This window comes from Solanum dulcamara, chromosome 6, assembly GCF_947179165.1.
Source record: "Solanum dulcamara chromosome 6, daSolDulc1.2, whole genome shotgun sequence".
Taxonomy (NCBI): Eukaryota; Viridiplantae; Streptophyta; class Magnoliopsida; order Solanales; family Solanaceae; genus Solanum; species Solanum dulcamara.
The window spans coordinates 63440652-63455088 of record NC_077242.1 but is presented as its reverse complement, the minus strand read 5'-3'; positions in this window follow the sequence as shown (position 1 = coordinate 63455088).

Below are 14437 nucleotides of genomic sequence, written 5' to 3'. Positions count from 1 at the left end.
TTAAACTCTATAAACTTCCTTTCTAATTCGTGCATTTATACGTTATAGATAATGCCTCCAAAACATACGGCTAGCCAAAGAAATGTTGATAACGCCGAGATTCCTCAATCAGAGGTACGCCCATCGAGGGCTAGAGGCCGACCGGCGAGGTATGCGGAGGCGCCTCAAGTACCTGCTACTCCACCTACACCCACTTCAGAGGCAGAATTTCGAGGGGCAATTGCAATGCTTACTCAATTAGTGGCTACCCGAAATGGTAATCAGAGTTCGCCAACTCTTAGCTCCTGTTCCCAAGAGCCGTCTGCTGCCTCTAAAATTAAAGACTTCCTGAGAATGAATCCGCCGGCATTCACGGGTTCTATGGTTGATGAAGACCCCCAAAACTTTATTGATGAGATATGAAAAATTCTGAAAGATATGCATGCTACAAAAATTGAGGGGGGTTGAGTTGGTATCCTATTAACTTTAAAATGTGGCGAACATTTGGTTTAACTAATGGGAATAGGGTAGGGGTGAGGATGCTGAACCTGCTAGGTGGGATGAATTTGAGAGAGCCTTTCTTGACCACTTCTTTCCCCTAGAATTGAGGAAAGCAAAGGTGGAGGAGTTTGTGAGTCTGAAAAATGAAAGTATGACAGTTAAGGAGTATGTCCTGAAGTTCGTCCAACTGTCCAGGTATGCTCCAGAAATGATCCCAGATATGAGGTCAAAGATGAGGAAGTTCATCTCCGGGTTAGGGAGGCATGTAAAAAAAGAATGCAAAGCAGCATTGTTGATCTCGGACATGGCTATTTCCAGATTAATGATGTATGCTCAATAGGTGGAGGATGAGAAGAGAAAAGACAGAGAAGAGCATACGAGCAAGAAGGCAAGATCAGCGGGCCATGAGGATGAGCAGAGGCAAAACAAGGGCAACAGGTCCTTCTTCCAGAAGAGGCCTTCCTACTATGCCTCATCTACAACAAGTGCACCTATGCCACAGAACAGGTATGATCGGCAGGGACAGAGTCGCCAGAGTTTCAGACCCCAAGGCTCTCAATCCTAGACTAGTGTGAGTCAAGGTTCAGAGGGAATATCTAATAGGGGAAATGGGGCCCAACATTCTACCACCGCACCACCGGCTAGAGGCAATCAGAGGGGCACTACTTCAGGGACCGGCAGAGGTACAAACCATTTATATGCCATGGGTAGTCGCTAAGATCAAGGGAACTCTCCAAATATCGTGACGGGTATGATTCGAGTCTCTTCTTTTGACTGCTATGTTTTGATGGATCCGGGTGCCACACTATCTTTTGTGTCTCCTTACGGGGCTAGTAAATTCAATAAAATTCCTAAACATCTTTTTGAGCCTTTTAGTGTAGCTACTCCTGTCGGTGATTCTGTCTTAGCTGAGATAGTCTATAGAGATTGCAGTGTGTTAATTCATCACAGGGATACCTTGGCTGACTTGGTTGAGTTGGACATGGTTAATTTCGATGTGATCCTTTGCATGGACTGGCTTTATGTCTGTTATGTCTCTATTGATTGTAGGACTCAGATTGTTAAGTTCAAATTCCCGAATGAGGCTGTCATAGAGTGGAAGGGTAGTCCTATTGTGCCTAAGGGTAAGTTTATTTCCTACCTTAGGGCCAGGAAGCTAATCTCAAAGGGGTGCATTTATCACCTGGTCCGAGTGAAAGATGACAGTATTGAGTCTCTATCCCTTGAGTCGATTCCGATTGTCAACGAGTTTCCGGATGTCTTTCCTGAAGATCTACCTGGAGTACCTCCTGATAGGGAGATCGACTTTGGGATTGATGTTCTTCTTGATACTCAGCCTATCTCAATCCCTCCCTATAGAATGGCTCCGGCTGAGTTGAAGGAGCAGTTGAAAGACTTGTTGGATAAGGGATTTATTAGGCCGAGTGTCTCACCATGGGGGGCCCCCATCCTATTTGTGCGAAAGAAAGATGGGTCCCTTAGAATGTGTATTGACTACAGGAAGCTGAACAAGGTCACCATAAAGAACAAATACCCTCTCTCCAAAATAGATAATTTTTTTGATCAACTTCAGGGTGCCACGTGTTTCTCAATGATAGACTTGAGATCCAGCTACCATCAGTTGAAGGTAAGGGAATATGATATCCCGAAGACTGCTTTTTGGACTCGTTATGGCCACTCTGAATTTTTGGTCATGTCCTTTGGGTTGACAAATGCCCCCGCAGCTTTCATAGATCTCATGAACTGGGTGTTTAAACCATATCTTGATATGTTTGTGATTGTATTCATAGATGATATTCTGGTCTACTCCAAGAATGAAGATGAGCACGCCTATCATCTTAGAGTCGTTTTACAAACTTTGAGGGACCAGGTATTGTATGCAAAGTTCTCCAAATGTGAATTTTGGCTTGCATCAGTGGCCTTCCTAGGCCACATTATATCTGGAAATGGTATTCAGGTTGACGCTCAGAAGATTGAAGTGGTGAAGAATTGGCCCAGACCCACATCCCCGACAGAGATAAGAAGCTTCTTGGGTTTGGCCGGCTATTATCGAAGGTTTGTAGAGGGATTCTCATCCATATCATCACCATTGATGAAGCTGACCCAAAAGAAGGGTAAGTTCCAATGGTCCGATGGTTGTGAAGAGAGTTTTAGGAAATTGAAGACCAAGCTAACCACTACTCCTGTCCTGACCTTGCCCGATGGAACAGAGGGCTTTGTGGTCTACTGTGATGCATCCAGAATTGGTTTGGGTTGTGTGTTGATGCAAAAGGGGAAGGTGATAGCCTATGCTTCAAGACAACTTAAGGTTCATGAGAGGAATTACCCAACTCATGACCTTGAACTGGCAGCTGTGGTGTTTGCACTTAAAATTTGGCGCCACGACTTGTATAGAGTGCATGTTGATGTATTCACCGATCACAAGAGCTTACAATACATCTTCAGCCAGAAGGAACTCAACCTGAGGCAAAGGAGATGGCTCGAGCTACTCAAGGACTACGACATGAGCATCCTCTACCATCCAGGTAAAGCTAATGTTGTTGTTGATACTCTTAGCAGGTTGTCTATGGGTAGCACTGCCCATGTAGAGGAGGGAAGGAGGGAATTGGCAAATGAGGTACATAGATTAGCCTGATTGGAAGTTCGTCTGGAAGAGAACAATGAAGGCGGAGTTACTGTTCAGGATGGGTCTACATCCTCACTTGTGGCAGAGGTAAAGGATAAACAAGACCGAGATCCCGTCCTTCTCAAATTGAAGGGAGTTATTCACAAACAAGAGGTAATGTTCTTTACCAAAGGGGGAGATGGTGTGTTGAGGTACCAAAATAGATTGTGTGTACCTGATATCGATGATGTTCAAGAAAGGATTATGGCCAAAGCGCATAGTTCTAGATACTCTATTTATCCAGGCTCTACCAAAATGTACCATGACTTGAGGGAAATCAATTGGTGGAGTGGGATGAAGAGAGATATTGCAGAATTCATTTCCAAGTGCCCGAATTGTCAACAAGTGAAGGTTGAGCATCAAAGGCCATGTGGTTTAGCTCAAAACATAGAAATTTTGGACTAGAAGTGGGAGATGATCAACATGGACTTTATTACAGGCTTGCCGAGGTCCTGAAAGCAACACGATTCCATTTGGGTAATTGTGGATAGAATGATGAAATCAGCTCACTTTTTGGCAGTCAAGACTACTGATACCGCAGAAGATTATGCGAAGTTATACATTCGAGAGATCGTCAGACTGCATTGGGTTACCTTGTCTATCATCTCAGACAGAGGAGCTCAATTCACTTTCCAATTTTGGAAATCCTTTCAGAAGGGACTGGGTTCGAAGGTGAACTTGAGTAAGGCTTTCCACCCCCAGACAGATGGCCAGGCAGAGCGCACCATCTAGATATTGAAAGATATGTTGAGGGTATGTGTGCTTGACTTCAAGGGAAATTGGGATGATCACTTAACTCTTATAGAGTTTGCATATAACAATAGCTATCATGCAAGCATTCAAATGTCTCCTTATGAAGCCTTGTATGGAAGGAGGTGTAGATCACCCATTGGGTGGTTTAAAGTTGGTGAAGTTGAGTTGATTGGGCCTGATTTTGTTCACCAAGCCATGGAGAAGGTAAGAGTTATTCAAGATAGGCTAAAGACAGCCCAAAGCCGCCAAAAATCTTACACCGATGTGAGGAGGAGAGACTTAGAGTTTAAGGTGGATGATTGGGTGTATTTGAAAGTGTCACCCATGAAGGGTGTCATGAGTTTTGGAAGGAAGGGGAAGCTCAGTCCTCGATATATTTGTCCTTACCAGATTTCGAGGCGGATTGGGAGTGTTGCCTATGAGTTGGAGTTACCCTCAGAGCTATCCTCTATTCATCCAGTGTTCTACGTTTCAATGTTAAAAAAGTGCTTGGGCGATCCCTCATTGGTAGTCCCCATTGATAGCATTGGAATTAAGGATAGCTTGTCTTATGAGGAGGTTCCGGTCCAAATTCTTGATCGCCAAATTCACAAACTGAGAAACAAAGAGATCGCCTCAGTCAAAGTCTTGTTGAGGAACCAAATTGTTGAGGAAGCCACATGGGAAGTGGAGGACGCCATGAAATCTAAATATCCACATCTATTCGTGCCTACCGAGGAGAATGTTGAAGGTAATGTCCATTTCCTTGACTTGAATTCATTTGTGCATTTTGAGTTTTGATTGATAATTGTTTAAGAATTTGATTGGTTGAATGACTAAAATTTTGATTGTGATTTGTACCCCGAGTCCATTCTTGGTTGCTCGTCATTCGAGGACGAATGATCCCAAGGGGGATATAATGTAACACCCCTCAAAATTTCTCCTTAAAATTCAGACCTTCCTTGTACACGTGTAGGGTCAATCGTATTTATTTCGAAGTATGTGCTTGAGTTAAGATGAGTCCCTGAGAAATTGAAGAGTGTTGGAGGTGATGTGGGGTCACAGTGGACCCCTAGGACCGAGTTAAGTCCAAAAAGGTTCATCATGGCTAAGTTAGGATGAGTTCGTGTATGGGGTCGACTTCTAATGACCCTATATTTTGAAAGACGACAACCTGGTGGCCCACGACCCATCAAATTAAAGGTCGTTGAGTCTTCTTTCTAACGCCACCAAGAATGTAATTTTTGGAGTTTGGAGTCAAAAGATATGACGATCCTAAGATGAACAAGCACAGTATGGATTTTCAAGCCTGGGTTGCAGTTGCTAGAAAATTGGGCTTGGCGCCGCAGTGGCGCGATAGTACCTCTATCGCGCCAGGAACACGCCTTAGTAGTTTGGCCCCTGGCGCGGCGCACCACTACGAGGTGTGCAAGGTTTTCAAGCCAATTTCTAGAACCCAAAAAATATTGGCCTTGGCGTTGTAAGGGAGCGAAGCGCCACTATCGCGCCAAAATGTGCCTCAGTAGTTTGGTCCTTAGCGCCGCGCGCCACTCACCGATGTGCAGGTTTTAGGCGTAATCGGCCTGGCGCTGCAATGGCGCAACGCGCCACTATCGCGCCAGGAGCATTTTAGCCTATTTTCAGAACTTTTGAGAAGGGGCAATTTGGGAATTCTCCCAAATTATATATGTATCATCCTTGACCAATTTGGGAACATATTTTCAGCCCCTACTCTCTCTCTAGAAAAGCCCTAGAAATCTCTTTCTCTCTTTTTCTTCTTCTTCTTCTTCTCTATTTCCAACAAGAATTGTTCCAAGAGCTTCAAGATTCGAGTTCTCCATTGAAGACCCAACCACAAGGTTTACTCTGAGTCTTCACTAAGGTATGTAAGGCTATCCAAAATATGGGTTGAGTCCACCCATGTGCCCTACTCTTGCTTTGAGGTTAAATGTCCATAAAAATGGAGTTTCTTGGTATGGTTTGTGTTTGAGTGAGTTTTGTCTCCTATTAATTTGATCCTATTTGTGTTGATGTTGTAGAGCTATGAAGTTCCTAAAATCTTCATGTTAGTATGAGTTGATGGAGGTGATTTGTTAATATGTTTTGTTGATCTCTTTAACCATGTGATTATGTTGTATAAGTTATTTTCCTTAAATGTGTTATTCTACTTGAATTGTTGGGCTAAAGCCATAGAGTTGTGATGAGTCTTGAGGAGATGTCATAAATGCTTATTAAATTAGGCTTGATTGAGTTGATTGGAGGATAGAATTGATGAGTGGACAAGGTCCTAAGTGAGACTTGCCCTTATGAATTGATTTAGTTGAAATGAGAATAGAGTTGATGAGTTGGCAAAGTCCTAAATGAAACTAGCTGTGAGGGCTTGTTTGAGATAATTGGATGGAGTCTTATGAGCATAGAGTCATAGGAGGAGTATCGAACACCGAGGCAGGCGAGAGTATAGTCCGTGCTCGAACCCCAGAAACTACGCCGCCAACGTAGGTAGGGATGGAACTGTTAAAGTCGGATGCTTCCCATGGGATCGAACCGTTAAAGTCGGATATTTCCCATTTATTTATCTTGAAATGATAGGACTTGACTAATCGATGGAATCCATGATTAGGGAGGCGTTCATGCCCTGGCAAGGTATGGACGAACGTGGCAATGATGTCTGATTGTTGTACTATCACTGGCTCATAAGTGATGGTTGTCGGATAAGAGAAACTCCCATTTAGGTCTTGATAGTACTCTGAGTTAGTTGAGTTGAGTGGCATGAGATTTGGTCCGGTCTAAATCACTTCTTGTTAGACTTAGGGCACTTGAGTGAGTTTTTATGTATATATATATGAGTTGAGATCCTGAGTTGATATTGATGCTTTCTTGATGTTTGTTTCCTCTGGCCATTTTACATACTCGTACATTTTATGTACTGATGCCATTTGGCCTGCATCATTTTATGATGCAGCGACAGGTACTAGAGATCATCAACCGGTGCTCCGTTGAAGATCCACACACACTTCTAGCTAGTTGGTGAGTCCTCCTAGTTTCCGGAGGATGTTGAGCTTACTTGTATAGTTTTGTTTTTGTTGTTTCCTTTATCTTGATTGTTGGTAGCCATGGGCTTGTCATTGGCACCTTCTAGACTTTGATAGAGGCTTTATAGACTAGAGCGTGGGAAGGTTGGACTGCTATTTTTGAGAAGTCCTATTATACTTGTTTTGTTGAGTTGAGAAATGTTTGGCCTTCGGCCCCATATCGTGAATAGTATGTTACGATTGAACCCTCCGTTGAGTGAATGTGATTGAATGATAGAGCGACTGAATCAGGTGGTTCGCTCAAAGGTCAGAAATGGCTTTCGAGTGCCGGTCACGTCTAGGGTACCCTCCTGGGGCGTGACATGTATAATAAGACTGCCAGCCAGTGCATATAGATATGGTATCTCTTCTATAAGTTTTCATAAGTAAGGTGACACTTGTAAAAATTTCGAAACCCTTCAACCGCCCCAAGGCAACACTAAATCCGCCATATCTGAATTTACCAAACCTACAAAGAGTCTTACCTACAAAGAGGGCTTACATCCGATTCACCACTAGGAATCCATCCACGGAAGTGAAAACACACATGGGCACAGAAATGATATCATGCTCTAAAGCCATGTCTGAAACAAAGTAGGTGGTCACATAAGAATGTACAGAACCGAAGTTCAATAACACAAGATATTCCTTGTATTGTGTCAATAACACACATTTTCATATGTATGACTTCACAATCAACTTCTTTATACCCTTTCAGTGATCCACTGAAGACAACACTCTCAATACTACTAGAATGTCATAGTCACACCGTCAATTACTTTACCTTCAGACCGTCACTAGTATCTAGGTATTCTTAGCAATATATTGTTTGTCACGACCCAATTCCTTAGGTCATGATGACACCTACTATAACCCTCTAGTAGGTAAGCCAACCCGTCAACCTAGAACTTTAAGTAATGGGTTTGAGGGCAGAAACTAAATAAGAGTATCGAATTGTAAAAGTAAACAGAATGAATAAGCGGAAGTAAACCAAAACATATTTTAAACAACTAAAGATCCTTCCCAGAACCTAGAAGTCACAAGTACAAAGCTACTACAAAACAAAAGATGAGTACAAGTCCTGAAAGTGGACTAAAAATATATATAACAACTGATTAGTCTTAAAAGGCAAAAGACGGGTCATTCATACTTTAGGAGACAGAAATGATTCAAAAATGCCAAGTACTCACCCTAGTCTCCGAAGTTGACTGCAATAGGCTCGATTTATCCACGGCGATAGTTGGTGCTCGGTACTGCATTACGAAAGTAGATGCAGAGTGTAGTATGAGTACCAAGACAACAGGTACCTAGTAGGCATTATAGGCCGACTAAGCAAAAAAGGTAAAAACAATATGAAAAAGAAGAATAGCCTAAATATGAATCAACATAAGCATCAAAAGGGAAAAGCGTACTACCTATGAGAACTACAGCTAACTATACCCAACTGGGCCCCCATAAGCCCAACCGGGACACTTGTGCGCAAGTTAAATAAAAACTCAGACGAACCCTCATAAGCCCGTCGAGTACACAGAATAGCTACACCTACCAAGGCTAGGAACCAAGAATCTGCGATGTTAGGAGCCAAAGTACTATATCATTTCCAAACCCAGAATCTCTAAGAGTCAATCGATCTAGTGGTGACTTAGGGGTCGAGGCTGGGACTGGGACTCAGATGCTCACCCGAATGTTTAAAGTGGCCAAGGCCGGAACTGGGTACCCAGATGCTTGCCATAATACATAAGTGCAATCGAGGCCGGGACTGGGTACCCGGATGCTCACAGTATTACATTGGTATGATCGAGGCCGAGACTGGATACTCGGATGCTCATCATACTAGCAAGTCGGTAGAGGCCGAGGCAGAGTATCTGGATGCTCCCCAATAATTCGGAATGGAGGCCGGGACTTGATACCCGGATGCTCACATATAATTTATCCAATGATGCCAAACATTCTACTTCCCAACTTAGAATACAACAGTACCAAAAATCATTTCCCAAATGAGTCAACCGATATGCCACCAAAACTGGAACTGGAGCTAAAGTCAACGATCATGAAATCTAGTGTTGTCGACGCATCACAAAAGTCACGATTTTACCAATTTATGAATGAGAATATTTTTAAGAGCAAGGATAACTTCTAACTAAGGCTATGCTACCAGGAACTAGCCGGCTACACCATTCTACAAGGATCTAAGTCCATCGGAGTGACGCCGGGACATCTAAAACAAGTTTACATCCTATACTAAGGCCAACATACTCCATAGTGTCAACAACATGCTCATTCAACTCTCCTTATAATACTAACAAGTAACGACAAGATACACATGCTTCTAAATATCCAAAAAACCCAATAACAAGCCTAAAACATGATTTTTAACACCTAAAATATACAATCATACTACCCAACCCAAATTCCAACTATTTCAACATGCTTTCACACATTCCAGCTCAATCTAAAGAAAGGTAAAACCGTAGCCTACCTGTAGGCTAAACACGCGGGCTCCAAATCACTATGCTGGAGCTTTTTCCTTCCGAACTACCTCGGAATATTTCCAAGCTGTCAAAAATAGAACCATGATGTCAATATGGTCATTTAGACACTAATTTTATAATTTTTGGAGACAGACCAATTTTGAAGTCTAAAACGGAAAATGTGGGATTTGACCCCCAAAACAGGTTCTAAATGTCACTCCAAGCTCACAAATCAGATTTATAATACAATTTGAGGTGGGAAATTATGCCAGACGATCAAACAATCAATTCCCACATTTTCAAACTAAGAAACCAAATAAAGAAGCCTCTTTATATGTTGATTTCTCAAAAACTAACATCTTTCAATCAAACAAAATTACACCATGACGTTCCTTGTGAAAACCCCCACAATTTAGCCTCAAGAATCACTCAAAATGGAGTTATATTGACCAAGATACACTCTTCCAAAATTTCACAAAATTTCATTCCGAAAATGACTAAATCAGTAACTAAAAATGCATTTTTACCTCAAATGAAGCTTCTCCTTGCATTTATGAGATTACCAAGAGATTCCTCATGAAATTCGCTTGAATTTAGACCCTTGAATCACCAAAATCGGATTTATATAGGTCAAGAAACAATTACTCAAAGTTCTTCAAAAACTCAATCCGAAAATGGACACAACTGCAATTAAAATCACGATGTTTACCTGAATTGAATACTCCAAATCAGTTTTCAATCTCTCCAATGCGTTCTCCACGAAAAATCTCACAAGTTTGCCTTTTGAATCACTCAATTTGGAGCCCTAATACTCAAGTTATGGGGTTTTAAAGTTGGAGGAAATATCTCCAAAACAAGGGCTGCTGCTGCTGTCTTTTTGCAGATTTTGAAAAATTCCAAAATCTCCGACGGGGTCCTCGGGATTCGTTCGAATTCCGATAAAAATAAACCCGATATGCTACCCCACTAAATTCGACGTTCCGGACTCAATGACGAATTCAGAATTTGCATACGAGATCATTTTAATAAAAAGTGGGTTCCACATCCATGAGCCCTTTTAAGCCATATTCTACATTGGGCCTTGATATTAGTCCGGAAGCCTTGAAAAGCGAACGAAGGGTCGTTATAGATCAAAATCAACATTCCAAAACTAACCGCGCTGTCAAAATTTTCATTCAAGCGCGTTTTCCAAGAATGTTGACCAAAGTCAACAATAGGCTAACTTTCAAAGTCAAAAGCGCCAAATAGCCCCAAACTCGTATCGATTGCCTCGATAGTCATTTCGACAGCGCTACCAGCCTAATTTGGTCATTCCGGAGCTGATGGAACCATCAGAATTTGAATTTGAGATCTCGTTGACCCAAAACTTGAAAAGTCGCAACTAAACCAACTTAGGCCTTCAAAATACCAAAACGGACTCGGGACCTCTAAAAATTCAACCAATACTTTTTCTAGACCAAAAGAAATCTCCCGAATCCAACAGAGTTGTCGAAATTCCATTCCAGGCATCGGAACTCCAAAAGTTGACCAAAGTCAAACCTTGGCTTAAAATTCCTCAATTTCTCAACTCAAGGCCTCAAAACTTCATTACAACTCCAAAATTGATTCCGTAAAGTCTTCTAAGCCAATTTCGATGTTTCGGAGCTGCTGGAATCGACAAAATTCCGTTCCAAGATTTGTAGCTTCGATTGACCCAAAAACCACTTTTTTAATACTTAAAACTTATGAAACTCAAAATTTCCGAGGACTTAACTTTTCACGGGATTTTCTAAAAATCAACACCCGATACAATCAAAAATGAATTAGGGCAACTAAAGGGAGGGGTAAAATGGTCATTTTACAAAATTTCCAAAAATGACCTTGTGGGTCATTACATTGTTGTCTCCCAATTTCGAACTTGTTTCGTTCTTCTTCAATTTAAGCATTCCACAATAGGTACGGATCCCACCCAATTGCTAATAATCCATTTTTTTAATTCATAGTACTTTCCATCGAGATAAAACTATTGAATCACGACCAATATCAATTCCACGCAATCCTTCACTTACTCAGTTTCAACTACAATTCAACCTATCATATAACTCATTCAAAAACTTAGAGAAATTCTTGGTCACCCAATAATTTTGTACAAAATGGGCACAGAACCTCTATTTACCACCAATTATCTATGTAACACATTACCATGGTCTGTGTAGTCCCATCAATAGAGTTATCAAGCCAACTTAAAATTCCTCTATAAGTCACCTATCATAATTTAAATCATCCGACAAAAATCAAAAATATAGAATGCCTCATACATTACAGTTTATCATCAACACCAATATCAAGTGTTCAGAAATTAGCTGATGACCTGCCATGAATCTTTGCTAAACCAATCAACCTTGCATTGTCATATCTAAACTCAAAGGCAAAAATTCATACCATCCTCAACCTTGAACTAATGATCTACACATGATATCTTATTTCTGTACATCTCTTAACTTGTACCCATTGCTCAAGACTCTTGTTTCATTTCATAACTCATTTATCATTATTATTCATTGGCCAAACACCCATGGTATAATACCTCTTACCATAAATCAAACTTCTCAAATGAAACTTCATCGAATCCTTTTACAATAAAAATTAATAAACTCTATAACTAAATCCATGCACAAGTCCTTATTAACACAATTAATCATTTCTTACCTTGTCGATTCACACCTTGACAAAACCAACTACCATAAATGTAGACTTACAATGCAACACATGAATTCAATTCAAACCAGGTAAACTAATCTCATTTATCAATCGACCTTAGTTCGTTCCTCAAAGATTTTAAAAACTCACATACCTTAGCTTATCATCAAGCACCTATCCATCGATCTTATCATGTCTCTCATTAGGAATCCAAACCATGCCAATCATCAAATTCGAAATCACTATACAACTAACCACAACACTAGAGCTGAAAGTCCATAGGCTCCACTTTTGAAGCATGCTCAACTCAACTGGTGAACACCGGATACTATTTCATAACCAGAACAAGACAGACGAAGACACATATTTCTGAATTTTAACTCATCAACTCCAGGAAGATAAATAATTATCCTTAACAATAAAAAAATAAATATCTTTGCTTTCGCATCCTTCCAAGGGTCAAATTATATCCCATTAACTTTTTATAAGTTGAAATCCCTTCGATTCTACTCAAGCATTTTTCAACACATCATAGACTCTCCATGCAACTTTGCTATCTGTCAAGTAGTACCAAACCGCAACCTTAGATACCCGCAAGTCATCTTTACCATACTGTGTCTCTTTAATCTGAAGCCCTTATCATATAGATGCATTTTAATCATAGAACGCCCTAAACTATTATTACTATGTTCAATACTCATGCCATCATATCGAAGTAAATCCTATCATCCACAGGATACCTTAACCAAATCCAAAGGACCAACCATTAAGAATAAGTATCCCCTTCATAGGATAGATGACTTGTTCAGCCAACTCCAGCGAGCCATCTGTGTATCTAAAATTGATCTTAGATCTAGGTACCATCACTTGAAGTTTAGAGAGTGTGATATCACAGAGACTGCATTCCGAACTATATATGATCACTATGAGTTTCTTGTTTTGTCATTTGGGCTAACCAATACTCCTGCAACTTTTATGGACCTCATGAACAGGGTGTTCATGCATTACCTTGACATGTTGTTTCCAGTGAAGATATCCGAGTTGATGATCAGAAGATTGAGGTAGTGAGAAACTTTCTTAAGCCCACCAGCCTTACTGACATTAGGAGTTTTTTGGGTCTAGCCGGTTATTATAAAAGGTTTGTTAATGGGTCTTCATCTATTTCATTGGTAGGAGAGTTGTGAGAAAAGATTTTTGAACCTAAAGGCTCTATTGATTTCTTATTGTTCTCATATTTATGTCGCAAAAAGTATTCAATATTCTGCTTCTTTAAAGTTCATTTACGGTTGGAATAAAAAAGAAAAAAATAGTTATGAAATAACCTGCATTTTTCTTTCAACTAGGGGTGGGTATTCGGTCGGTTCAGTTTGATTTTTTGATGTTCAGTTTAGTAAAAACAAAACCGAAACTAAATTGAATATAATTCGATTCAGTTTGGTTTTTTAAAATTCAGTTTGTTTTATTTTTGTTCATCTTTTCGGTTTGCACTTATCTTATTAGAAAATTCTGAGATAAGCAGATTATGAAAGAATAGAAGAAAAAAACACAAAAAAACAATGATGAAATGAAAAAATATTTTAAGTATGCAACTAAAACTAGATGAATCTAAACTAAGCAACAAAACTGCAAAATTCTATTTAGTATAATGTATTTAGAATCTTGTTGGTTTATGAAAGAAAATAAGATATCTTTAAGAAAATAAAAAATGATAAAAATAATAATTAATTGATGATATGATTGGTCTTGACTTAGGTGGAAAAGTCCATTTAATTCTGGTCTTATCTATGTGGGCTTGTGTTGGACATAAAGAATTTATATGAGAAAAATGAAAAAGTTACAAATTAGAGAAATTTGTTTTTTCAGTTTAGATTTTTTTAATTAAAAATTGAATCAAATTACCAAAATTTTAAAATTTAAAACTGAAACCGATCGATTAAACTGAAAAATACAAATTAAAATTTTAAAAAATTTGGTTCGGTCGGTTTTTTCAATTTGAAACAAATTATGTCCAGCCCTACTATCAACCAATCATTAGATGCTTAAATATTGATGACATTTTATTTTATTAATTTAAAGTAAATTCAGAATGGGTTGTTTTTATTTATGTTAAGTTGGGTACTTAGCAATTTTAGTTACTGTTAGAACTTTTATATGTTTTATGCATTCCAAATTTGGTGGAATTTTTGTACTTAAATACCTCCTAAAGACATGTTATAGGATCATATATGTCACACCCCGAGAGGGTACCCTAGACGTGACCGGCACTCGAAGACCATTGCTGGTCCCCAAGCGAACCACTTGGTCCAATCACACATCCATTCAATATCAATCAATCAGTA